The sequence below is a fragment of the Aulonocara sp. 'chitande type north' Nkhata Bay genome, linkage group LG3 (genome assembly GCF_057382095.1).
Source record: "Aulonocara sp. 'chitande type north' Nkhata Bay isolate Kocher_YH1m ecotype deep benthic linkage group LG3, A_spYH_male_GT1.1, whole genome shotgun sequence".
NCBI classification, from domain to species: domain Eukaryota; kingdom Metazoa; phylum Chordata; class Actinopteri; order Cichliformes; family Cichlidae; genus Aulonocara; species Aulonocara sp. 'chitande type north' Nkhata Bay.
Genome location: NC_141346.1, coordinates 5953853 through 5980841, shown reverse-complemented (window position 1 = coordinate 5980841; position 26989 = coordinate 5953853). Strand labels below are relative to the sequence as shown.

General features: G+C 43.7%; 1 pseudogene; it reads left to right on the top strand.

The window, feature by feature from the left end:
- LOC147333656 (uncharacterized) overlaps window positions 1-26989 on the top strand; it is a 166827-nt pseudogene that overhangs the window by 117620 nt on the left and 22218 nt on the right.

Below are 26989 nucleotides of genomic sequence, written 5' to 3'. Positions count from 1 at the left end.
CTCTCGAGCTCTTCTCTGAGCCCTTGGTATTTCTCCAGCTTCTCGTGTTCCTTCTTCCTGATATTGCTGTCATTCGGAACCGCTACATCGATCACTACGGCCGTCTTCTTCTGTTTGTCTACCACCACTATGTCGGGTTGGTTAGCCACCACCATTTTGTCCGTCTGTATCTGGAAGTCCCACAGGATCTTAGCTCGGTCATTCTCCACCACCCTTGGGGGCATCTCCCATTTTGACCTCGGGACTTCCAGGTTATACTCGGCACAGATGTTCCTGTACACTATGCCGGCCACTTGGTTATGGCGTTCCATGTATGCCTTGCCTGCTAGCATCTTGCACCCTGCTGTTATGTGCTGGATTGTCTCTGGGGCATCTTTACACAGCCTGCACCTGGGGTCTTGCCTGGTGTGATAGACCCCAGCCTCTATGGATCTTGTACTCAGAGCTTGTTCTTGTGCTGCCATGCCTCTGTGCTGTCTTTCAGTCCAGCTTTGTCCAGCCACTGGTAGGATTTCTGGATATCAGCCACCTCCTCTATCTGCCGGTGGTACATACTGTGCAGGGCCCTGTCCTTCCATGATGGTTCCTCGTCTCCCTCCTCTTTCTTGGGTTTCTGCTGCCTGAGGTATTCACTGAGCACTCGGTCAATTGGGGCCATCTTCCCAATGTATTCTTGGATGTTTGTTGCCTCATCCTGGACTGTGGTGCTGACACTCACCAGTCCCTGGCCCCCTTCCTTCCGCTTAGCGTACAGCCTCAGGGTGCTGGACTTGGGGTGAAACCCTCCATGCATGGTAAGGAGCTTTCTTGTCTTTATGTCTGTGGCTTCTATCTCCTCCTTTGGCCAGCCTATTACCCCAGCAGGGTACCTGATCACGGGCAGGGCGTACGTGTTGATGGCCCGGATCTTGTTCTTACCATTCAGCTGACTCCTCAGGACTTGCCTGACCCTCTGCAAGTACTTGGTGGTTGCAGCCTTTCTAGCTGCCTCTTCATGGTTCCCATTTGCCTGCGGGATCCCCAGGTACTTGTAACTGTCCCCTATGTCTGCAATGTTGCCTTCTGGTAGTTCAATCCCCTCAGTTCTGACTACCTTCCCTCTCTTTGTTACCATCCGACTACACTTCTCCAGTCCGAACGACATTCCAATGTCATTGCTGTATAGCCTGGTAGTGTGGATCAGTGAATCGATGTCTCGTTCACTCTTGGCATACAGCTTGATGTCATCCATGTACAGGAGATGGCTGACAACTGCTCCGTTCCGTAGTCGGTATCCGTAGCCAGTCTTGTCAATGATCTCACTGAGGGGGTTCAGGCCTATGCAGAACAGCAGTGGGGACAGAGCATCTCCTTGGTAGATCCCGCACTTGATGGTGACTTGTGCTATGGGCTTGGAGTTGGCCTCTAGTGTTGTACGCCACATCCCCATTGAGTTCCTGATGAAGGCTCTTAGGGTCCCATTGATCTTGTACAATTCTAGGCATTCCAGTATCCAGCTGTGGGGCATTGAGTCATAGGCCTTCTTGTAATCAATCCAGGCAGTGCTCAAGGTTGGTCAGTCTGGTCTTGCAGTCTCGGCTGACTGTTCTGTCTACCAGTATCTGGTTTTTTGCTGGTAGCTGGTTATATATATATATATATATATATATATATATATATATATATATATATATATACCCATACCAACATACCCTTGCACCCGCACACACATGAAAATGTTAGACAAGAACATCCATCCATCCATTTTCATCCGCTTTATCTGAGGCCGGGTCGCGGGGGCAGCAGCCTAAGCAAAGAGGCCCAGACCTCCCTCTCCCCAGCCACCTCCTCCAGCTTATCCGGGGGAACACCAAGGCGTTCCCAGGCCAGCCGAGAGATATAATCTCTCCAGCGTGTCCTGGGTCTGCCCCGGGGCCTCCTCCCGGTGGGACATGCCTGGAACACCTCACCCAGGAGGCGCCCAAGGGGCATCCTTGTCAGATGCCCGAACCACCTCAGCTGGCTCCTTTCGATGTGGAGCAGCAGCTGCTCTACTCTGAGCCCCTCCCGGATGGCCGACTATATCTAGCCGGTACCTCTCAACCTCACGCACTAAGTCCAGCTTGTTCCGCACCAGAGAGGTGACATTCCATGTCCCTATTGCCAGTCTTGGCAGCCGGGGGTCAGTCCCCCAGGGCTTCCGCTCCTGGCCGCCACCCGGCACACAATGCACCCGACCCCTATGGCGCCTCCTGCGGGTGGTGGGCCTGCGGGAGGATGGGCCCATGTCTCCTCTTTTGGCTGTGCCCGGCCGGGCCCCATGGACTAAGGCCCGGCCACCAGACACTCGCCCTCGGGCACCCTCCCCGGGCCTGGCTCCAGGGCGGGGCCCCGGTAACCCTATCCCAGGCAGGGTAAACTGTTCCCTCGATGTTCTTTTCATAAGGGTCTTCTGAATCGCTCTTTGTTTGGTCCCTCACCCAGGGCCAATTTGCCATGGGAGACCCTACCAGGGGGCAAAAGCCCCCAGACAACATAGCCCCTGGGATCCCTGGGACACACAAACCCCTCCACCACGATAAGGCAGCGATTCAAGGAGGAGTAAACAAGAACACCCTATCAAATCTCTACCTTTTCCCTGTACCCTGTAAAAACCATAACCTTAAAACCGCTTTTTAAACTGCGCCATGCTTGGACATTGCTTCATATCTTTACTTAGTCTGTTCCACAGCTTCACTCCACACACAGAGATGCAAAAAAACCCCAAACTTTTTAATGTTGTGCGGATACGAGGATGTTTTAAATTTAATTCCCCCCTCAAATTGTATCCCCGTTCCCTTTTAGAAAACATTTTTAGAATATTGTCAGGAAGCAGGTTATTTATTGCTTTATATATAATTTGTGCTGTGAGAAAATGAACCAGATCTGTGAATTTTAGAATTTTTGATTTTAAGAATAGTGGATTTGTATGATCTCTGTAACCAGTTTTATGGATTATCCTTATAATCCTTATTTTTTGTAATATAAAGATTGATGATAGCGAACATTTGTAAGTATTGCCCCAAACCTCTGCACAGTAATTCAAATACAGTGCAATCAGGGAACAATAGAGAATGTGGAGTGATTTGTGGTCCAGAATGTGTTTTACTTTACTCAAGATTGAGACACTTCTTGAAATTTTGTTATGTATATGATTTATATGAGACTTCCAGTTTAATTTATCATCTATAATCACACCAAGAAACTTATGGTAAAATGGTAAATGGCCTGTATTTATATAGTGCTTTACTAGTCCCTAAGGACCCCAAAGCGCTTTACATATCCAGTCATCCACCCATTCACACACACATTCACACACTGGTGATGGCAGCTACATTGTAGCCACAGCTGCCCTGGGGCGCACTGACAGAGGCGAGGCTGCCGGACACTGGCGCCACCGGGCCCTCTGACCACCACCAGTAGGCAACGGGTGAAGTGTCTTGCCCAAGGACACAACGACCGAGACTGTCCAAGCCAGGGCTCGAACTGGCAACCTTCCAATTACAAGGCGAACTCCCAACTCTTGAGCCACAATCGCCCCAACTTGAACTTATGTTCAAGTACTCTTTCAATTTCCACACCATCTACATGAATCTGCACTTGTGCATTTCTAATGGAATTCTCAAATAAGATAATTTTAGTTTTACTTAGATTTAGCGATAGTTTGTTCCTGTTAAACCATTTTTTAATTTTGCACATTTCTGAAGTAATTGTATCCAGCAGCTCCTTTAGATTCCCCCCAGAACAAAAAATATTTGTGTCATCTGCAAATAATACTAATTTTAATATATCAGATGCCTTACAAATATAATTTATATAAATAATAAATAATTTTGGACCCAGTACAGAACCTTGTGGTACACCACAAGCAATGTCCAAGCATGATGAGGAACTGACACCCAGCTTCACAAATTGTTTCCTGTCACTTAAATAATTTTTCACCCATTGCAGTACAACCCCCTGATCCCGTACCGTTCCAGTTTATTAATTAATATGTCATGATTGATTGTGTCGAATGCTTTCTTGAAATCCAGAAATACTCCAGCTGCATACTGTTTCTGATCTATAGCATTCGTAATCTCCTCAATTGATTCGATTAATGCCAGAGATGTTGATCTTTTTGATCTGAATCCATATTGACTGTCAGAGAGTAATTTATATTTATCTAAGAATTTGTCTAATCGTTTATTAAACAGGTTTTCTAGGATTTTGGAGAATTGTGGTAGTAAAGAAACAGGCCTATAATTTGTGAAGTGGTGTCTATCCCCGGTTTTATACAGCGGCACAACTTTAGCTATTTTCATTTTGTTTGGCACTTTTCCCGTCTGAAATGATAAGTTGCAAATATATGTTAGAGGTCCTACAATTCCTACAATTCCTTCAATGACCTTCTTGACGATTTTCATGTCAATATCATTACAATCAGTAGATGTTTTATATTTACACATGTGTACAATGTCAATTATTTCTTTTTCCTCCACTGATATGAGGAACATTGAGTTAGGTTCCCACACACCTGCTTCTGATCAGGCTCATCGGGGGAGCTACTTAACAGAGCGACGGAGCTTCCTCCGGCGCAGGGTCGTTGAGTTAGACTCCATGTCAGTGTCTCAAGTACTGTGTTGCAGTTCGAATTTTGAGGAAGAGACATACGACTGAAAGTCCATAGTGGGTCAACACAAATTATTTTATTAAAACACATATATGTGGTGAAGATAGGTTCTGCAAAACATCAGGCTCCATCTCCCGCCTGACAATAGGTGGTTGTAATATTTATACTTATGATGACCAGTAACTCGCGTCACTAAAACAGAACAGTTCCTCTTTCAGTTCCTCCAGATACATCCTGTTATTCTACTTGTGCAGACTTAAACAACACTTGCAATCTTTTCACTCAGACAGGCTATGTGTCTGTGTCGTTAATCTAAGTGCATGACCTCCCTCTACATCATCTGTTACCAGGCAAACTCCAGTGCAGCCTGCTGAATGCACACAGGCAATATGTAGTAAATTATACTGTAAACATGTAGGCAACCTTTCAATAGCTGAACTTTGCTCCATTGATCGGCCAGACATCGCGCTGCCCGTAGCTTCAAACCATTAATTAACTTGACCAAGCTTCAACCCTTTAAAGCAAATGGATTTAATTTTAACAAGTCAGGGGTGAAACTGTTCACCTCCAACTTGTTTTATTCCATACGTCATCCATCTGTGCTTGGTGCCAAGGCTGAGATAAACGAGGAGTTATCTCATAAAGAGGAACAAACAGTACTCCAAGAACAGACAAAGCCCAGCAGAAACCTTGAGGAGGAGCTCCATCTGCCCCCACCCGGGAAGAGCCTCAGAAAGGAGAGACATCTGAGGCAAGAAGAGGGGTCCCTATTTGCCTCCAACTCTCTCAACAACACCAACGACCAGGACCAGGGACCACGATCTTCCCCAGTCCCCCAAACCCCTGACAGGCCATCACCCTCCTCCCCCTCCCTTTCTCCCTCCTCCCCACACCTGAAATTCACTGAGGAGATGATGGAGCGGGTCAATGCTGGGCTCAGATCTACCCCCCGGCCCAATCCCTTTTTGTCCCAATCGAAGTCACATTGCCCAGCCTCGCCCCCCTTAGTTCCTCCTTACCACCTTCATGCTCTGTCTCCGCAGTCTGATGTGTGATGTGTGGAGGGTCCGGGCTATGAGGATTATGGCAGCGGTGACTTTTCCCAGGAGAAGCTGGGACCCTGTTTACTAGAAGGTTTTAAAATCTCTGTACTTTTAGGTGACAGAAGGAGACATGTGGCCTGGTCAAAACACAGAGAGCTGCACTCTAAAAGATCTTTAAACATAGTAAACATACCTTGTGTGCCACAGACTGCTCCCAAACACGAGGGGACAAGTAATGCCTCTAAAACACTTAAGTTGGCTTTATTAAACGTTAGATTTTAGCTGGGAAAACATTTTTAATTAATGATTTAATCACTGAGCACAGCCTTGATTTTATGTTTTTAACTGAAACTTGGTTGGACCAAAGTAACAGTGGAGCTGTTCTCATTGAGACGACCCCTCCTAACTACAGTTTTATCAGTGAGGCCAGGGTGAGCAGGAGAGGAGGAGGGGTTGCTGTCTTATTTAATGAATCATTTCAATGTAAGCAGCTATCTCCTGGAAGTTTTCAGTCTTTTGAATATGTGGCTATACAGCTGAAGGCTCCATCCAAAGTTGTGTTTCTTAATGTTTACAGGCCTCCCAAATACTGCAAAGACTTTTTTAATGACCTCAGTGAACTGCTGTCTGTGATCTGTGTTGATTTTGACTGTGTAATTATTGTTGGGGATTTTAACATCCATGTGGACAACCCTCAGGACAAAGGGACTAAAGACCTGAGTAACACTCTGGGCAACTTTGGGCTGACTCAGCATGTAACAGAGGCCACACATAATAGAGGACACACTCTTGACCTACTGATCTCCAAGGGCCTGAGCATTTCAAAGGTTACTGTGTCTGATGTGGGCCTGTCTGATCATTACTGTGTTTTCTTTGAAAGTAAAATCTCAGCCCACATAAATATATCAACAACAGTGATCACAAAACGGTGTATAACTGAACACAGTAGTGCAATTTTTAACCAGGTCTTCCCATTAACACCTGACCTGTCCAGAGGGTCAGTCAATGAGCTCGTCAATAGCTTCAATGCTAACATGTTAAATGTAATGGACACTATTGCTCCCATTAAGGTGAAGGTTATCTCTGGAAGGAAAAAGTCTCCATGGAGAAACTCCACACTGGTGAAAAATGAAAAAAGAGAGTGTAGGAAAGCTGAGCGCAGATGGAGAAAAACAAACCTCCAGGTTCATTATAGAATAGAATAGAATAGAATTCAACTTTATTGTCATTGCACATGCACAGGTACAGGGCAACAAAATGCAGTTTGCATCCATCCAGAAGTGCTTTAGTGATATAGATATATTACAATATATATTAGCAATAGTATAGATATGTAAGTATATTACAGAAATGGGTCTATTATGGTATGTTATAATGTACACGGTATGAAGTATGTTGTGAATATTCTATAACTATAAGTATGTACAGGCTGTAGTGAGTACAAGCTATGTACAGGATATAAATATGAAAAACTATACAGAATATGAAATAAATAACTTTACAGAAATCTGAGATATACAGCTATACAGAAATGGGAACTATGCAAGTTGTAAACAGTTGTAGGATTAAAGATTATTGAATGTACAGAATGATTATTTACACAGAGCTATACAGTAGTGCAGTTAAGATAAGTGAGGGTGTAGATAGTTTCTACAGAGGCTATATAAAGTGCTAGTGGTTGTGAGTGGTGGTTCAGTCCATGTTATTATTGTGTGTTTGAGGGTACAGTTGTCCATTGTGGGTGTGTGTATGTTCAGTCCATGAGTTTAACGTGGGTCAGATGTTAGGAGGCAGAGTTCAGGAGTCTGACAGCTGTGGGGAAGAAGCTGTTCCGGTACCTGGTGGTCTTAGTCCGGAGGCTCCTGTGGTGCCTCCCAGAGGGCAGGAGGGTGAAGAGTCCATGTGATGGGTGACTGGGGTCATTGATGATTTTCCCAGCCCTTTTCAGACACCGCTTCCTGTAGATGTCTTTTATGGCAGGAAGTGGTGCTCCGGCGATGCGCTGGGCAGTTTTCACGACCCTCTGCAACGCCTTCCGGTCCGAGGCAGAGCAGTTCCCGTACCAGACTGTTATACAGTTGGTCAGGATGCTCTCGATGGTGCAACGATAGAAGTTCACCAGGATGTCTGAGGACAGGTGGTTCTTCCTCAGGGTCCTCAAGAAGAAGAGGCGCTGGTGAGCCTTCTTGACCAGCTTGGAGCAGTTGGTCGTCCAGGTGAGATCCTCGGAGATGTGGACTCCCAGGAACTTGAAGCTGCTCACACGCTCCACAGCCGTCCCCTTAATGTGGATGGGTGGATGTGGGTCAGCATTCCTCCTGTAGTCCACGATGAGCTCCTTGGTCTTCTCGGTGTTAAGCAGCAGGTTGTTTGTGTCGCACCACTCAGCCAGACGATCCACCTCCTCCCTGTAGGCGGCCTCATCGTTGTCACTGATGAGGCCAATCACCATGGTGTCATCTGCAAACTTAATGATGGTGTTGGAACCATCAGCAGGTCTGCAGTCGTGGGTGAAGAGGGAGTAGAGGAAAGGGCTCATTACACAGCCTTGTGGTACACCGGTGTTCATTGTGCTGGTAGATGAGCAGTGGTTATCCAGCCGGACATGTTGGGGGCGGTTGGTCAGGAAGTCCAGTAACCATTTGCAGATGAGGGAGCTGATGCCCAGGTCTGTCAGTTTCCTGATGAGTTGTGAGGGGTGGATTGTATTGAATGCTGAACTGAAGTCTATAAACAGCATTCTGGCGTAGGTGTTGTTGTTGTCCAGGTGTGAGAGGACAGAGTGCAGTGCGATGGAGACTGCATCCTCTGTGCTCCTGTTCTGGCAGTATGCGAATTGGTGGGGGTCCAGGGTGGGGGGGAGACAGGATTTGAAGTGTGCTAGGACCAGCTGCTCTAAGCACTTAGTGATGATGGGGGTGAGTGCTACTGGGCGGTAATCATTGAGGCAAGATGGGTTGGAGTTTTTGGGTATCGGGACGATGGAGGTGGATTTGAAGCAGGCCGGTACCACAGTGTGTGCCAAGGACAGATTGAATATGTCTGTGAGCACTCCTGCAAGCTCCCCAGAACACGCTCTGAGAACACGCCCGGGGATGCCATCAGGACCTGCAGCCTTGTGGATATTGATCCTGCTCAGCACCGCTCCTACATCGGTGGGGGAGAGAGTCAGAGGTTGGTGGTCTGGCGTCATGTCTGCTTTGGTTGTGGTTGTGGGGTTCCCTCACTCAAAACGAGCATAAAGGTTGTTGAGCTCGTTGAGGAAGGAGACATCAGAGGATGCGGGGGAGGGTTTGGTGGGCCTGTAGTCTGTGATGGTCTGGAGTCCTTGCCACATGTGTTGGGGGTTGGAGTTGGAGAAGTGTTCTTCTACCTTCTTTTTGTAATGGTGTTTGGCTTTTTTGATGCCCTTCTTTAGATTATCCCTGGCTGTGCTGTAGGCGTGTGCATCTCCTGACCTAAAGGCGGTGTTGCGGGCCTTCAGGAGGAGACGAACATCCCGGTTCATCCAAGGCTTCTGGTTGGGGTACATGGTGATCTGTTTCTGGGTGGTGACACTGTCTGTGGTTTCAGAGATGTAATCCAGTACAGATGAGGCGTACTGGTCCAGGTCTGTGTGGGTGAACATATTCCAGTCTGTGTTTTTAAATCTGTCCTGGAGCACTGCCTCTGTCCCCTCTGGCCACACTTTAATTGTCCTCACAGCAGGTTTCACATGTTGGATGAGTGATGAATACCGAGGTGTGAGGAACAGGGAGAGATGGTCCGATTGTCCAATGTGGGGGAGGGGTGTGGCTTTGTAGGCTCCAGCCAGGTTGGAATACACATGGTCTAAAGTCTTGTCTCCTCTGGTGTGGCAGGAGACATGTTGGTGGAATCTGGGGAGGACTGTCTTTAAGTTGGTGTTGAAGTCGCCAGCAACAACAAAAGCAGCCTCGGGGTGTTTATTCTGGTGTTTGTTAATGGCTGCAGAAAGTTCTTTCATGGCCAACCTAGCATTAGCGTCGGGGGGGATATACACGGCAGTGAGTATGATTGAAGTGAGTTCTCTGGGGAGGTAATAAGGTCTGCATTTGACCATTAAAAACTCTGCATTAGGTGAGCAGTGACTCTCGGTAGTAGTGGAGTTCATGCACCAAGCATTGTTAATATAAATGCACAAACCTCCACCTCTGGTCTTGCCGGAGTCATCTGCTAGCCTGTCGGCTCGGTGTATGTGGCGTCCTGCTAACTCAATAGCATTGTCCGGGCAGCTGTTGTTCAACCATGTTTCGGTGAAAAACATGGCATTTGAGTCCATAATCCGTCTGTTGTTAGTGATGGAGAGCCGTATCTCATCCATTTTGTTTGCCAGAGAACGGACATTGGCGAGGAAAATACTGGGTAAAGGCAGCCGGTGTGGTGTTAGCTTTAGCTTAGCCCGTAGCCCTCCGCGCCTTTGTTTACGATCTCGGCGCCGTCTGCGTGCACTTCCGCCCGGCCGGGGAGAGTGGGCAGCCTCCGGTGTTCTGGAGATCTCTGGGATGAGTCGGAGATCGGCGATAAAACTGTTGGAGTTGTGAGTCCAGATGTCCAGAAGCTCTTGTCTGCTGTAGGTCAGCAACGCACAGCAATTCTGGACGAATAATCCGGTTAAAAGTAGATAAAAAACCGCTAAATAGCAGATTCTGGAGAGACACTGAGCCTCGCGTTGTTCACGCGCCGCCATCTTGAAAGACATCTATAAAGAGAAACTTCACAATTATAATTTACAACTGAGGAGTGCAAGGAGGTCCTACTTCTCTGACATCATCACTAAAAACAGCCATAATGCTCGGGTCTTATTTTCTACAGTTGACAGGCTAACAAACCCTCCTGTGCCAGTGGCAGCTGAACTTCATTCGACCATGGCCTGCAATGACTTTGCCAAATTCTTCACAGAAAAAATCCAAAAGATTAGACAAGCAATTGGTACATCAACAGCAGATCCAGGATATGTACTGTGTCCACCAAAAAACTGTTTAAACACCATGAAACAGTTTCACCCTATTAACAGCAAAGACCTGGAGGACATCTTAGGTCAACTGAACTCCTCCTCCTGCTGTTTAGATGTCCTGCCAACAAGTTTTTTCAAAAAGGTCTCAAAGACTTTAGAGTCAGACCTGTTACAGATCGTCAACTTTTCTTTATTATCAGGTGTGTTTTCAGAATCACTAAAAACTGCTGTAATAAAACCTATACTACCGTGGCTCAGGGGGTTGGGAATCGCATCTGTAACCGGAAGGTCGCCGGTTCGATCCCTGGGCTCTCTGTCCTGGTCGTTGTGTCCCTGGGCAAGACACTTTACCCTACTTGCCTACTGGAGTTGGCCAGAGGGGCCGATGGCGCGATATGGCAGCCTCGCTTCTGTCAGTCTGCCCCAGGGCAGCTGTGGCTACAACTGTAGCTTGCCTCCACCAGTGTATGAATGTGAGAGTGAATGAATAGTGGTATTGTAAAGCGCTTTGGGTGCTTTGAAAAGCGCTATATAAATCCAATCCATTATTATTATTATTATACTGAAAAAGGACAATCTTGACAAGACACAAATGAACAACTACAGGCCGATCTCAAATCTCCCATTTTTAAGTAAGATCATTGAAAAAGCAGTTTCTCAACAGCTCAATTACTTCTTAAACAGAATAACTGCTACGATGCCTTCCAGTCAGGTTTTAGACAGAACCACAGCACTGAAACCGCTCTGACCAAAGTGTTTAATGACATATGTCTGAATACAGACAGTGGAAAAATGTCAGTCTTAGTTTTACTGGATCTCAGTGCAGCATTTGACACAATTGACCACAACATATTACTCAAACGACTGGAGAACTGGACAGGTCTTTCAGGAACTGTACTAAACTGGTTCAAAACATACTTAGAAAACAGGAAATACTTTGTATCAATAGGTAACTTCACATCTCAGCAGACAAGTATCACATGTAGAGTTCCCCAAGGTTCCATCTTGGGACCCCTTCTGTTTAACATTTACATGCTCCCACTGGCACAGATTATAAACAACAACAAAATAAACTATCATAGCTATGCAGATGACACACAAATATATATCACAATGTCACCAGGAGACCAAGGCCCTGTACAGGCTCTTGGTAAATGCATTGAGGAAATTAATGACTGGTTGTGCCACAATTTTCTCCAGCTAAACAAAAAACAAAACTGAGGTAATAGTCTTTGGCGCCAAAGAAAAACGATTACAGGTCACCAGAGAACTTCAATCTATACACCTAAAAACCACAAACCAGGCGAGAAATTTGGGTGTAGTGATGGATGCAGACCTAAACTTAGAAAAACACATTAAGACAATAACAAAGTCAGTGTAGGAATGTTTAGCTTATTTTAGAGTTTAGAAATATGTTATCATAGAATGTAGAATTATTGTAGGGACACTGTTTGTAAAGTAATAAAGGCCTCACTCTCTTGTGAAGTTAGGAGTAGATTTTAGAAGGCTTCTCTCCCACTGAGTGGAAATTCCCCAGAGGATGTTTTAAGGAGGGGGTGTTAACATTTGTAACTGTGGGGGGAGTTTTATGACCCCTAGGGAGTCATCTACACCCACAGTGTTTTAACTGTCACGCACACACATCCACACGCACACTCACTCACGAGCACTCACATAGACACGTGGGAACGTGCACATGTAGGCATTCACGTGCTCGTGCACATAGACACAGACAGAGTTTGCAGCACACCGTAGGGGGGTTTTTATGATGGGGTCACTTCTATAAAGCTAGCTGTAACTAACAAACGGGTGAAGATTTTTGCAGAGGGACACCGGCCTCGTCTTCCCTTCTAGAAGTGCATGCTTAAATGAAGATGAATAAAGATGAATAAAGATTTGTAAAAATGACTACTGAGTCCGGTGCCATCTCTGGATGCTCGAGGAATTAAAAGAACCGGGGTAAAACTGATTTCGTGACATCAGCTTACTATCACCTCAAGAATATTTCAAGGATAAAAGATCTGATGTCTCAACAGGACCTGGAAAAGCTAGTCCATACATTCATCTTTAGTAGGCTTGATTACTGTAACAGCATCTTTACAGGTCTACCTAAAAAATCAGTCAGACAACTACAGCTCATTCAGAACTCTGCTGCTCGAGTCCTCACTAAGACCAAAAAAGTGGACCACATCAGTCCAGCTCTGAGGTCTTTACACTGGCTGCCTGTCCGTCAGAGGATAGACTTTAAAGTTCTAATGCTGGTCTATAAAGCTCTGAATGGTTTAGGACCAAAATACATCAATGACCTCCTGACCCAGTATGAACCTTCCAGATCCCTCAGGTCATCTGGATCTGGTCTTTTATCAGTTCCCAGAGTCAGAACCAGACACGGAGAAGCTGCATTCAGCTTTTATGCTCCTTATATCTGGAACAAACTCCCAGAAAGCCTCAGATCAGCTGAAACACTCAGTTTATTTAAATCCAGGTTGAAGACTCACCTGTTCTCAGCTGCATTTGAATAAAGCACCAAATCCACACTTTTAAGCTTAAATTTCAAAACTTACATTTAACTACTGATTTTATCTACTGTTCTGATTTTATCTGTTTTGATTTTATATACTGTTTTGTTTGTTTGTTTGTTTGTTTGTTTGTTTGTTAAGTGGGTTTAGAGCTCTGGGTAGCTCCCCAGCTGGGTCTAGACTGGGTCTAGAGAGTATTTTAAATTCAGGGAATTTAAAATAGAAAGTAGCTCGTCTACAGAAGGACTGGTAGCTCCCCTTACGATAAGGGTTCAGATCGCGCGAACAGGTGTGGGTTTAGAGCTCTGGGTAACTCCCCAGCTGGGTCTAGACTGGGTCTAGAGAGTATTTTAAATTCAGGGAATTTAAAATAGAAAGTAGCTCGTCCACAGAAGGACTGGTAGCTCCCCTTACGATAAGAGTTCAGATCGCACGAACAGGTGTGGGTTTAGAGCTCTGGGTAGCTCCCCAGCTGGGTCTAGACTGGGTCTAGAGAGTATTTTAAATTCTGGGAATTTAAAATAGAAAGTAGCTCGTCCACAGAAGGACTGGTAGCTCCCCTTACGATAAGGGTTCAGATCGCGCGAACAGGTGTGAATGTGAATGTGTGTGTTTAGTTAGTTTGTTTGTTTGCTTGTTTTAATCAATTTTAAATCATGCTTTTTATTTGTTTTTGTTTCTAATGTCTCTGTAAAGCACTTTGAATCACCTTGTTGTTGAATTGTGCTATACAAATAAATTTGCCTTGCCTTGCCTTGCCTTGCCTTTACTTATGCAATATGTGTATAACATGATTACAGTTGAAAGATTATGTGCTTATGCTAACACCTGAAATACAGACTTTAATCTAACATCACCAGTTTCAATAAATGTGTCAATGAAATGATAACAATGATAAATCATAAATGGTGCAACAGTAATAATAAGGATTAAGCATAGTAACATAGATTATGAATGTAAAATAATATTTCATCCCGACAACTGTTAAGTGTATGCCTGCTGGAGTTGGTGCCATAACGGCTGCATCTGTTGTTTTTTCCTCAGGAGGAGAGCGGAACACGGGACTGCAGGACGCACGGGGTGTGCGCAGGAATACCAGCACTTGGGAGAAGGCACAACACAGGAGTTGAGGGAGCACTCTGGAGACTTATTGTGTGGTGTACATTACTCCACTGTAAATAAATGCACTGTTCATTGCACTAAGTCCAGCGTTTGGGTCCTTTCTCCAACATCCCCACGGCTTGCCCTAGCAAACCGCAACACATACTGTACTTTTACTGTTTTTTCTGTTCATATGACACTGTTTACTAAACTCTGTTTTAAGAATTCTGCTCTGTTACAGAGGATTTTTTTAAGTGGTTTAATAATAATTGGAGCTAATAAGTTGGACCTTCACATCAATAGCGTGATAAGGTTATCATATTGGCTTCAAAATTTGCGACCCAACAGCAAGTGAAACCCTGTCGGATGTTAATTGTGAAACATTTTATTGAACAAACTAAATGTCTTCCCTTTTCTGAACATCTGACTCATAGCTTGACACTTTTGTATTGGAAAACACAAAAATGCATCAGTTGAAGGTTGCTGTTAGAGGACTATAAGAAATTAGAGCTGAACTGGCTGTTTTTTGACCTGAAGATTCTTTTTTACAGCTGTCACTGGTTGAGTGATGGGAAGGCAAGTGACAGAGAATGCTGTAGGTGAAGAAGGCCCAGAGCCATCCTCCCCGGCCATAAATGAGACGCCGTCATCAAAAAGATGTTCCCTGGCAGACTCCCCCGGCACAGCATCGCCTGCGGGCAAAGACACTACTGATATCTTGGAGTTAATCAATACGCAACTGTTCAGCTTCGATGCAAGGCTGTCCCTGGTGGAGGTTTTACACCGGGAATTTGAATCCCTGAGGGAATCCCTAGAGTTCAGCCAGCAGCAGGTGGAAAGACTCGCTGCTTAAAACGCCATCCTACGGCACTCGGTCAAGTCTCTTACCAAGAATGTGACCGAGCTAAACATAGAAAATAATTTTTTTAAAGAGAATGTTATTGATCTATTTACACATGAATTATGTATTTCCATTTACCTCACCCGTGTAAGCATCACAAACAGCGTGCAACATTAGCTACATACTGTCACGGCGAGTGAGAGGAGCCGTGTGGAGGAAATGAAGGAGGATACAAACGCAGGCAGTAGTGGAGAAGTGAGGGTGGTTTATTGAGCACAAAATAAGGACAAACAGCAAATGGAGCTCGAACTAAACTATACAGGGAACAGCTAAACTATAGCGCAGAAACCAGAACATGAAGCAGGGCGAGCAGAAGCAGATGATGGTTAACAGCAGGGTGAACACACGAGCGAGACACGGTGGTTACACAGACGGACCAGCAACTACAATGACGGAGGACACGACTTAAATACACACAGAGAAACACGGGAATTACACACAGGTGGTGGACACAGCTGGGAATAATCCGTAAGACGAGACAGAGGTAAAACTGAACACACTCACATAAGACGCAGACCTTCACAATAAAACATCACACGCAGGCTCGACATAGAAAGACAGACAGGAAATGACATATGAAACTAAACCCACATCTTAAACCCAGATAAACAGAAACATGGAACTCTAATAATAGACATCATAATCATCACCATAACACGACAAGAGAACAAGAACACAATCCCTGATGCAAACTTAAATCAAAACACAATAAACTCAAAATACTGGGTCCAACAGACCCAGAACCGTGACACATACACTAAGGTTTGTTACATAGAATTTACATGGAGCTGGCTCCAGAGAAAAGAGGTTAAAGATATTTAACCACCTTAAAAAACTACATGCAGATGTTGTTTTATTACAAGAGACACACAGACCTGTCACAGCTACAGAATGTTAAGGTTTGAATTTGAGAAGAGACATACGACTGACGGTCCATAGTGGGTCAAATCAGATGATTTTATTAAAACACATACTGTATATGTGGTGAAGATGGGCTCTGCAAAACATCAGGCTCCATCTCCCGCCTGACAATAGGTGGGGTGTGATATTTATACTGGGCTCTGTACGCATTCGCCATGTTGGTGTACACCTGGTCCAACGTTCTATCTCCTCTGGTAGCACACTTCACATTACGGTGGAAATTGTGAAGTACAGATTTCAGGTCCGCGTGGTTAAAATCCCCGGCCGCAATAAAGACACTGTCCGGGTGTGCTACCAGGCTGTTATTGATGCTGCTGCTCAATTGTGCTAACGCTAGCTTAGCATTAGCATCTGGTGGAATGTAAACAGCGCAGATGTAAACGGCAGAAAATTCCCGAGGGAGATAGAATGGACGGCACTTTAACACCAACAGTTCTACCTCTGTACTGCACAGTCTTTCCGTTACCGTGACGTTCGTGCACCAAAAGTTGTTAATATAGATGCACAGCCCCCCGCCAGTCTTCTTACCCGAGTCCGCAGACCTGTCGGCTCGATAGGCGGTGCAGCCTGCTAGATCAATAGCCACATCGGGAATGGCGCTGTCCAGCCAGGTTTCAGTGAAAATCATGCACGAACAGTTATTAAAAGTCCGTCGAGTGGCGATCTGCAGTCGTATTTCATCCAGTTTGTAACGGATTGAACGGGCGTTGGAGAGGAATATGATCGGGAGTGGTGGTTTAAACGGACTAGTCTTTAGCCGTGCCCACAGGCCTCCCCGCTTGCCTCTCTTCTGCCTCCGCTCGCAACGTCTCCTCCTGCGGCTTGCTGTTGCGGGTAGCCCCGGGGGTTGCTTAACGATCTCCGGGGGGATGAGATACTCGGATGTTAGTTGAAGATCTCCACGGCTTAGTTGTAGTAGATCATCTCTGTTGTATTGAAGTAACCCCAGACTGTGTGAAATAATACACAGTACCACCAAAAGTGCAAAAGTGTAGGAGCTCCAGGCCGCTGCGTCTGTGCGCGCCGCCATCTTGGCGGCACCAAATCCACACTTTTAAGCTTAAATTTCAAAACTTACATTTAACTACTGATTTTATCTACTGTTCTGATTTTATCTGTTTTGATTTTATATACTGTTTTGTTTGGTTGCTTGTTTTAATCAATTTTAAATCATGCTTTTTATTTGTTTTTGTTTCTAATGTCTCTGTAAAGCACTTTGAATCACCTTGTTGTTGAATTGTGCTATTCAAATAAACTTGCCTTGCCTACAATTTGCCAGTACTGCAGTTTTGTGTGTAGTGAGGTGTTTTCATGGTGTTTTCTTGGTGCTTTTACTAAAGGAAGGCTTCTATCAAATTCTTCCAAATGTTGTCAAACTGAGCTGTGTGATTAAGTGAGTGTGACAGAAACACTCAGACTGTGTTTCTCTGCTTCATCAAGTCAAATCTGGTCCTCAGAGACTGAATCAAGTCCTGTCCCACTAACAGCAGCTCCAACAGTCTGTTCACTGCTTTCTTCCTGTCAGTCTTCATCTTTCTGCTGCGTCTCCTCTTCACACTGACCACTTTCTATCTAACAGTGAGCTCCCAGTGAAGCAGCAGCATTCAGCCTGTTAGAGTCAACACAAATGTCTCCATCCAAGCTCATGTTGTGCTTTGTTGTCCTCTCAGTCCCCCAGGTGGAGGTGGATTAAGGGGTGGAGTCTGTCCAGCTGCCCTTCAACACCACACTTCACCTGCCTGAAGACGTTAAAATGAAGTGGACGAATGGATACATGAAGGTCCACGTGTATGAGAACGGCTCTGACCAGCCTGAAGAACAGGACCAGGCTTACAGAGACCGAACGAAGATGAATGAAGACCTGCTGAAAACTGGAGACCTCAGTCTGACCCTGAAATACCCCACAGATTGGGACACAGACACCTACACCTGCACCATCTACAGCAGGGAGGGAAACATCCTGCTGAAGAGAAAAGTGGAGCTGAAAGTCAGAGGTCAGTGCTGTAGATACAGGTCAAAGGTCAGAGGTCAGACTCATGATGGTGGTTCAGTCTCAGTGGGCTCCATCCAAAAATGTCACAGTGTTAGCATGTCTGATGTTTGTGGCTGTTTTGGTTTTTATTTGATTTCCACCCAAATGTAAAAGCTTCAGCAGATGAACTGTAGGAGCAAAGTTCATGTGTGAGACTTCATCTGAAAGGTAACATCTTCTAGTTTCTGAACATGTGTTTGGTTAGCATGTGGCTGAAACACAGGCTAAGCTACGTCAGCTCAAATCTCAGAAAAAACCTTCTTTGGTCCTCATCTATAATCAGTCATATCTGAGTCACAATAACTAGAAGATGATTTCTAGCAGAAGTGTGAACATCTCCACATCCTTTCTCCATGTTATCATCCTTTTTTTTTTTTTTTGTCCCGTTTGGATCTATAGCCATCAGAATTGTTGTCTTGAGGCCAAGAAAGATGCCAAGCGGATTTATTTTACCAAGTGGATCATCATGGCCTTGCCATATTGGTCCATTTGATTGACCTTTATTATAATTATGAATTTATTTTATTTTCAGTTGCAAACGGGACAGACATGACTGTGGGATAGGACAGGGGGAAAGAATGAAAGAAAGAGGGGGAGAGAAAGAAAGAAAACCAAAGGGGAGAAGTGACGGTGAGAAGGGGTGGAAGAGAGAAAAAAAAACCAACAAAAAAACAAAACTCCTGGGTCACCTGTATGGAGAAAAAAAAACAGAGGAGACAGCAAACAACAAAGAGCAACATAATAATAGAAAAAAAAGCACCATCACAATAAACTAGCTAGCCATAGATATCAATAGTTACTAAATAATAAACGATATTGTGCAGCACGCAAGATAGACAGCGCACAGTGTGCTTTGAGGCAGCAGCCAAGAAAGCTGTAGTCCGCGTCTGTGAATACCCGTGTGTACACCTGTGTGCATACCTGTGTGGATCAGCATGCTTGCATTCCAAAGGTTTCTCCATGTAATGATCTGCTAGGGAGTGTGGGGAGCCACAGCCCTGTCCTCTATGGTATCAAGCAGGTATGGAGGAGATCAAAACTCCAGACATCCAGAGGCCCCCAGAACACAAGAGACCAAGGAAGACCCACAGAGGGGCAGCTGCGCCACTGTCCCAGTAAGAGCTGAGGAGAGTCCCAGATGAGGGCTCATTCAGCAGCCGCGGAGCAGAAGCCAGGGGGAGTTGTAGTGACGCGCCCGCAAGCTCCGCCGGCAGCCAGCTGTGCCTGAGTGACCGAGCCCCAGGCCGAGAGGCCGGGGGCACCCCACCTCCGAAATGGCCCGAGCGAGCCCCAATAAGCGGCCCTCCATGTTATCATCCAAAGCTGTGTGAAGTTTCAGAGCTCTGCAGCTAACAGAGACTTTCAGTTTGCTGCTCTCTTCCTCTGACAGCTCCATTCTTAGGGAGCGTTAGTTCTCTGTTTCACTTTATTCCACTTATTCAGTCTGATGTTCTCTGATCTGTTTCTCTTGTTTAGTGTCTTAAAGGCTGCCAGTGCCTCTCTTTGCTTTAACCAACCTTTCTCTTTATTTCTGAGCTTTGTAGAATGTTTAGCTGATGTAGAGTTTAGAAATGTGTTATTGTAGAATATAGAACTATTGTAGGGATACTGTGTGTAGAGTAATAAAGGCGTCATTGTGTTGTGAAGTTAGGAGTAGATTTTAGAAGGCTTCTCCCCCACTGAGTGGAAATTCCCCAGAGGATGCAAGGTAGGGGTTTATGAGCTCTAGGGAGTCATCTACCCCCACAGTGTTTTAACTGTTACACACACATCCACACGCACACTCACTCATGTGCACTCACACATACACACAGGTATGCGCACACACTCACTCACGAGCACTCACATAGACACGTGGGAACGTGCACATGTAGGCATTCACGTGCTCATGCACATAGACACAGACGGAGTTTGCAGCACACCGTAGGGGGGGTTTTATGATGGGGTCACTTCTATAAAGCTGGCTGTAACTAACAAAGGGGTGAAGATTTTGGAGAGGGACACCGGCCTCATCTTCCCTTCTAGAAGTGCATGCTTAAATGAAGAAGAATAAAGATGAATAAAGATTTTGTGAAAATGACTACTGAGTCCGGTGCCATCTCTGGATGCTCGAGGAATAAAAGAACCGGGGTAAAACTGATTTCTCAACAGCTTTTTAAGGACTTTAACTGATGCATCAACCTTTGAAAATGGAAAGAAATCAGTCAGATTCATGGCTGCATCACAGTGTCACATGTAGTTCTCCACATCAGCTGGATTATATCTATAGCTGCAAACAGCAGCTGATAGTAGTAATACGATGGCACCTGTCCAAGATGGCGGCCAACCAAACCGGTTTGACAACCGGTTTGACCGGTTTCGTGCGTGTGCGCATGCGCGTTCAGTAATACGATGGCACTAGTCCAAGATGGCGGCCAACCAAACCGATTTGACCAGTTTCGTGTGTGTGCGCATGCGCGTTCAGGTGTGGAAATACCACAGGGGATCAGAGGGGTTATATGAGTTTATGTGTTTTTAACGGGGTTTTAATTTAATCAAACCATAGGGTTTTTAATTAAACTATTTTTATCACTTAGGTGTATCGCAACATTCAGTTATGCATGTGTTCTTAAAAGCAATTCTTTGTTTCTTGTTTCATTCTTGGCGGAGTGGAAGCTGTTTTGGTTCACAGTGCGCCTTAACAAAGAGGGTGTGCTCTAGTCAAAAGTGTTGGTAATAGTGTTTTAATCACACTAATTTTCTAAATCTGACAATGTCTCAGCTTGCAGTGAGGCATGCATTTTATTTTATAAATGGCACAAATGGGAATTTCTTCTGAATGGGTGATGTCAGCATGTTCACAAGCGTTTCATTTAATCAAACCCCTAGTTTTAATTTAACTAGTTTTTACACATCTACTGGGGTTTCTTTCCAGGGTTGATGCGATCATTTTATTTAAAAATCGGGATTTCGGAATGTTGAACTAAGAGTGAGACAAAGCCAGCCAGCTAGTTTTTAACACAGTAAATGTTACAAATAGCATTCAGTCCTTTAGAAAATAAATGCTATAAGCAGCCAGTATCGCTCTTTTCAAACTAATCGTCTTTTAAATACACTCATTTTGTGATTCCGGTGTCAACACCTTGCACCGATGCAAGCATTTTATTTAATTAAAAACGGATCAAACGGGCCATTTCTTCTGTAAGGGGTTTCATGGTTTCAGAGTAGTTTTTAACACAACAGATAGTCGCAAATAACATTCAGCAAACGCTACAGTGATACTTCTAAAACGCTGCACACAATGTCGTCTTTTCCCCCAAAGCAACCAGTATCGCTCTTTTCAAACTAATCATCTTTTAAATACACTCATTTTGTGATTCTGGTGTCACACCTTGCACCATGCAAGTATTTTATTTATTTAAAAACGGATCAAACGGGCCATTTCTTCTGTAAGGGGTTTCATGGTTTCAGAGTAGTTTTTAACACAACAGATAGTCGCAAATAACATTCAGCAAACGCTACAGTGATACTTCTAAAACGCTGCACACAATGTCGTCTTTTCCCCCAAAGCAACCAGTATCGCTCTTTTCAAACTAATCATCTTTTAAATACACTCATTTTGTGATTCTGCTGTCACACCTTGCACCATGCAAGTATTTTATTTATTTAAAAACGGATCAAACGGGCCATTTCTTCTGTAAGGGGTTTCATGGTTTCAGAGTAGTTTTTAACACAACAGATAGTCGCAAATAACATTCAGCAAACGCTACAGTGATACTTCTAAAACGCTGCACACAATGTCGTCTTTTCACCCAAAGCAACCAGTATCGCTCTTTTCAAACTAATCGTCTTTAAATACACTCATTTTGTTGACAAAGCCAGCCAGCTAGTTTTTAACACAGTAAATGTCACAAATAGCATTCAGTCCTTTAGAAAATAAATGCTATAAGCAACCAGTATCGCTCTTTTCAAACTAATCTTCTTTTAAATACACTCATTTTGTGATTCCGGTGTCACACCTTGCACCGATGCAAGCATTTTATTTATTTAAAAACGGATCAAACGGGCCATTTCTTCTGTAAGGGGTTTCATGGTTTCAGAGTAGTTTTTAACACAACAGATAGTCACAAATAACATTCAGCCCTTTAGAAAATAAACACTACAGTGATACTTCTAAAACCAGTCGCCCAGACCCGCTCCAACTTTTCAACAGCTGGCTAATTGTTTGAATTTGTTCAGGATTGTAAAAGCCCACCGTGGGTATCACTAGTTGAGAGTACCATGTGAACAAGGGCCCAGCCTATTGTTTAAAGTGGCCGGTATTGGCTCTTTTTGTAATTCCTCGACAAGGTAAATGGGGCAGGTGTACCAGTCGGGTGGCGACCCCGCCTATTGTCTGAAGTATCGGCTCCTTTGTAATTCCTTGAGAAGACAAAAGCCCTGAAGGGTCTCATTTAAATTGATTGGAGACATACCTTTTCTTTTTGGAAACACCCACCCTATATAAAAAAAACACGCTCAGAGCCCGAAACCCTGAGCCATTTACGCCTCAAGATTCGCTGCAGAGCACACCATTTTCTTTGCGATCATCAACACTAACATCGTTCTTTATAACATGGTAAGTAAACGGTAAGTAAAACAAAACCTATTATTGGATTTTTAAAAAAAGTGTTATGTTAACATATTATAGGATATTCAAACTATTTTTTTTCCTAAAACAAAAGCTTAATTTTTAGGAGTTCGCCCTTTTCTTTAGAAACGGGCGCTTTTACAGCTGGAACTAGTCCTCTAACAGGCACAAGGTGTGTACAGCATTACTGGATTTTAAAACGTATGTATGTTTTAAACTAGCGATTGTTTTAAATTATGTAATAACGTTTTTGTTTGTTCCAGGGTTAACAAACTGAGCAGGAAAACATTCAGACACCGCGACCACAGAGCCCAACCTTACATCAGGTGTGTATACAACGGGATGTATAGTTGTGTATTATTTTTTCAAAAGAAAAAAAAATTAAAAAGAGGTTTAAACAATTACAAATGTTCTAAACTGACCATTTTACACCTACAGAGCCACGCCAGAGAACCGGGTGTGTGGAGAAGCAGGACCATCCCGAATAACGCACACTACAAGGTAAGCATAGGCATATATAAATTAGATAAAAAGAGATAGAGAGGGAGACACGCTTATTCAGTTTGAAATGGGTACATGTATAAAATGTTTTAACACATGTCTATCTATCTTCACAGACTGCAGAACAGCACCCCTCCTCATAATGATCAGGACACCGTACGATTCCAGACGTTTTTGGAATGTTTAAGCAGTATCGACCTCCCAGAACAACAAAAACCTGGAGCTTTGTGCAACAGTGGAGAGTCAGAACAGATCTTCATCAGCGAACCTGCAACACCCCCGAGTGAGTGGCTACCTCGCGATTTCTCTGATGTTTTTTGAGTACAGTATATCAGATTTTGATCTAGTTCATATACCCACCACCCCAGAATGTGACAGAAATAGCATTGATTCACACATAGATTTCGAAGAAGGCGGCATAACAGACTCTCAAATATCACCGGCGTATGATGCTTACATGAAGCTTCCAGACGCTCAGCCTGCTGAACAGAGTCATATAGCTTCAATAGCTGATAAATTATGTTTGATTGAAGCTAGACTCAATCAATACCACCAAGAAGCACAGGTACAAAGGCAACAGTTTACCAAATTCATAAACAAAGTGTGTAGTACATTAGACAACATCTGCTATGTTCTATTTAAACCCAGATTCCTTTTATAGTTTGCAGTGAAATTTCTTAAACCATTGTTTAATGGGACAGAAGTACAAGTCACTCTTTACTAACACACTGTAGATAAGTTTATTGCTGAACGACACAGCTAGCAGTCCCACACACTCTTTAGATTTTTGAAGTTTTGTGTGTGATGGTTTTGCCTCTCACACCTTACCCCTTTCTCCCAGTATCACAACAGTATGACTCCCAAAGTACGACTCAGTAAACAAACAAGGACTCTAAACTCGGAACAGAAAGATACAGTTGAAAGATTAGTGATATCTTTTATGATGCGTAATAAACTACACCCTCTTCTTCTCTGTATTTATGTTGTTTGTGTGCGTGCGTGCGTGCGTGCGTGCTTGCGTGTGTGTGTGTGTGTGTGTGAATGCCTTAGAAGTCAAAGTATACATTAGCCATACTTACAAAAACATTTTTAATTTCATTTAGAACTGAGATTCTAAGTTGTAAGCAGAAATCGTATGCTCAACCAGGAGTATGTTTCCCCACTTTCACAATGCTGAGGCATCAAATCCATGATCCAACAGATGGTTTGTCACATGTGGGCGAGAAGGGCAAGCCAACCCTTACTTACACAACCTCACACACTATAGATTTTTAAAGCTCTTGTGTACAACGGTTTAGCTAAAGATATAACTTCTACTTTTGATAAAGATCACTCCCTCTGCATATTTCTTAAGAAATGAAGTGTCTTTACTGGGATATTTATTGTCAAACTATGCGATTTTCCAAATGTGTGTGGAGTAAAATGTTGTGACCAAGAATCATTCAGGATTAACAACACAAACTGTTTTGATAGCAGAAACAGTCTGTCTTATAGTTCCCATACTTTACCGCTAGTTTTACAAACACATTCTTCTTCATATCGGTTTAATTGGTTTTTTATGAAACTGATTTTTAATAGTACAACCAAGGTCTAACTTTTCCTAGCTCCCCAGTATAAATGCAAGAATTTTGCAGACTTTATTGAAACTGTAACAATTTAACACTCAATGCCATAAACAGAGTTGATCCATGTTTCTATGGACAGTGTTTCATACATCAACAGCTCTGAAAATCACTTTTAAAGTAATGTAGAACATGATCTCTCTCACTCTCAGCGTCTCTAAAAAACCCAGCAAACTGACAATCACCTCTAAACAAGGGGTCAGTTTATAGGCTTTTTGTTTGTTTGTTTGTTTGTTTTGTTTTTTATCAGCCGCAACACCATGTAATGCATGGATGTTAGACTCTTTCACCAGACCATGTTGCTAGCCCAACCACCAGGCTCAGGGTCTCTGAACTCTAACCCTGGCTCTGGCTGCCAAATGTGCCTCTGACCCTCTTGTGCCTGTTCACCACCAGACTAAGTTTGTACTCTCACCTACTAACATTATTTTATTACAGGGCAATATTCAGCTAGGTTACTACTTTGACTTTCTTACTTTGAGCACATTTCCGAGCCCATACATTATCAAACTTTTACTTGAGTATTTCTGACACCAGCTATACTTTTACTTAAGTAAAAAAAAAAAATGCCTGCACTATCGGTGTAAAGCTGTCTTTAATTCTTTAACAGTTCATGCAACAATTATAAATTAAACCTGCACCACAGCTAACTCTTTTTCATAACCAATAACAGGTGTATTTCTTAGATCTACAGAAACAGCCAAAACACTCTGCTTGTATAATGCCATATTCTCTCCCAGCGTACCCTTGTCTCACAACAGGGTGATTCCCAAAGTACGACTCAATAAACAGAGACTCTAAAACCAGAACAGAAAGATAAAATTGGAAGATCAAAGATTAAGGCTAAAACTATGCACGTCTGCAATGCAAGTTTTAAATGCTTTTTCTGCTTCTGGTGTCCATTCTATTTTATCTTTCAGTGCTAGATTTTTTCCATAAATTAAGTTTTGCAATGGTTCAGCTAACAGAGCATATTCAGGTATCCAGCATCTGCAAAAATTGCAGAGACCTAAATAACTCATCATTTGTTGGCTCGAAGGCTCGAAGGACCAATTAAATGTCAGAGATATACAGTTATCAAACAGTTAGGTGAATAAACAACACTGAGACACTTGGAGACTGTTAACGTGCTGCACGGGTGAGGACTCAGAGAGGCACTCACGCCGAGCTACAGCAATCGTCTTTATTTATAGCAGGATGAAACAAGCATAGCAGTTTCCTTTAATTTTGCATACGTGTGTGTGTGTGTGTGTGTGTGTGTGTGTGTGTGTGTGTTATTCTCTTGTGGTAAATGTCACAGGGTGAGCTTCCTGTTTCTAGAGACAGAGCGAGTAGTACATTTTGTTCTTTTCCTATTAAGAGTAAAATATGAACATATACTTTAATGCAACATAAAACTCATAAAAGCGTTTCTTCCTTAACAGCATCAAATCAATAGTTTTGTTAGTTTAGTCCAAATCAGTGTAAATGTATAAATATCAATAGTTTTAAAGCTGCTGAGATCATTCAAACACTTTGATCCAGTCATTTGGATGTTGTCACATGTCAGGGTGGAGCAGCCATAAATACGAGGCTTTTATTGTGAAAATGCTGAGTGTGATGATCCAGAGGAGCCCATGGGGTCTTTGTGGCTGGATGCAAAGGTTTGTAGCTCTCCTTGTAAAGAGAAACAGCTTGAAGCTACAGAGGAGCGTCTGCAGAAGAAGACAGGGGAAAGAGGAAGAAGCTGAGGCTGCTGGAGAAAAGACAGGAAAAGGAAATCAGCTTCATTTGTTGGAGGCCGTTTGTTCATCACACTGAAATATTCCCACTTTAGAGACAGGAAACAAAGTGAAGTGTGGATTGATGTTTGTCTCCATGATTTGGGCCCTGGAGTCATTTCTTCATCTCTCACTTTAAGACATATTAATGTCAGCCTCACACGTCCCACAGTGGACAGATTTCTATTTCTAGATGATATTTGGAGGATGGTCATGTGTTTCTCTGCTGTCACAGCTCTTTGTGATATTTGAGCGCAGCTGTAATGTTTGTGTGGTTAAAGCCACCAGACTCCACTGACAAAAACTCTCATTTTAGCCGGAGAACACGGGGCTGCTGTGGGACTTTGTGTTTGCAAAGGTTTCTATTGGAGGCAT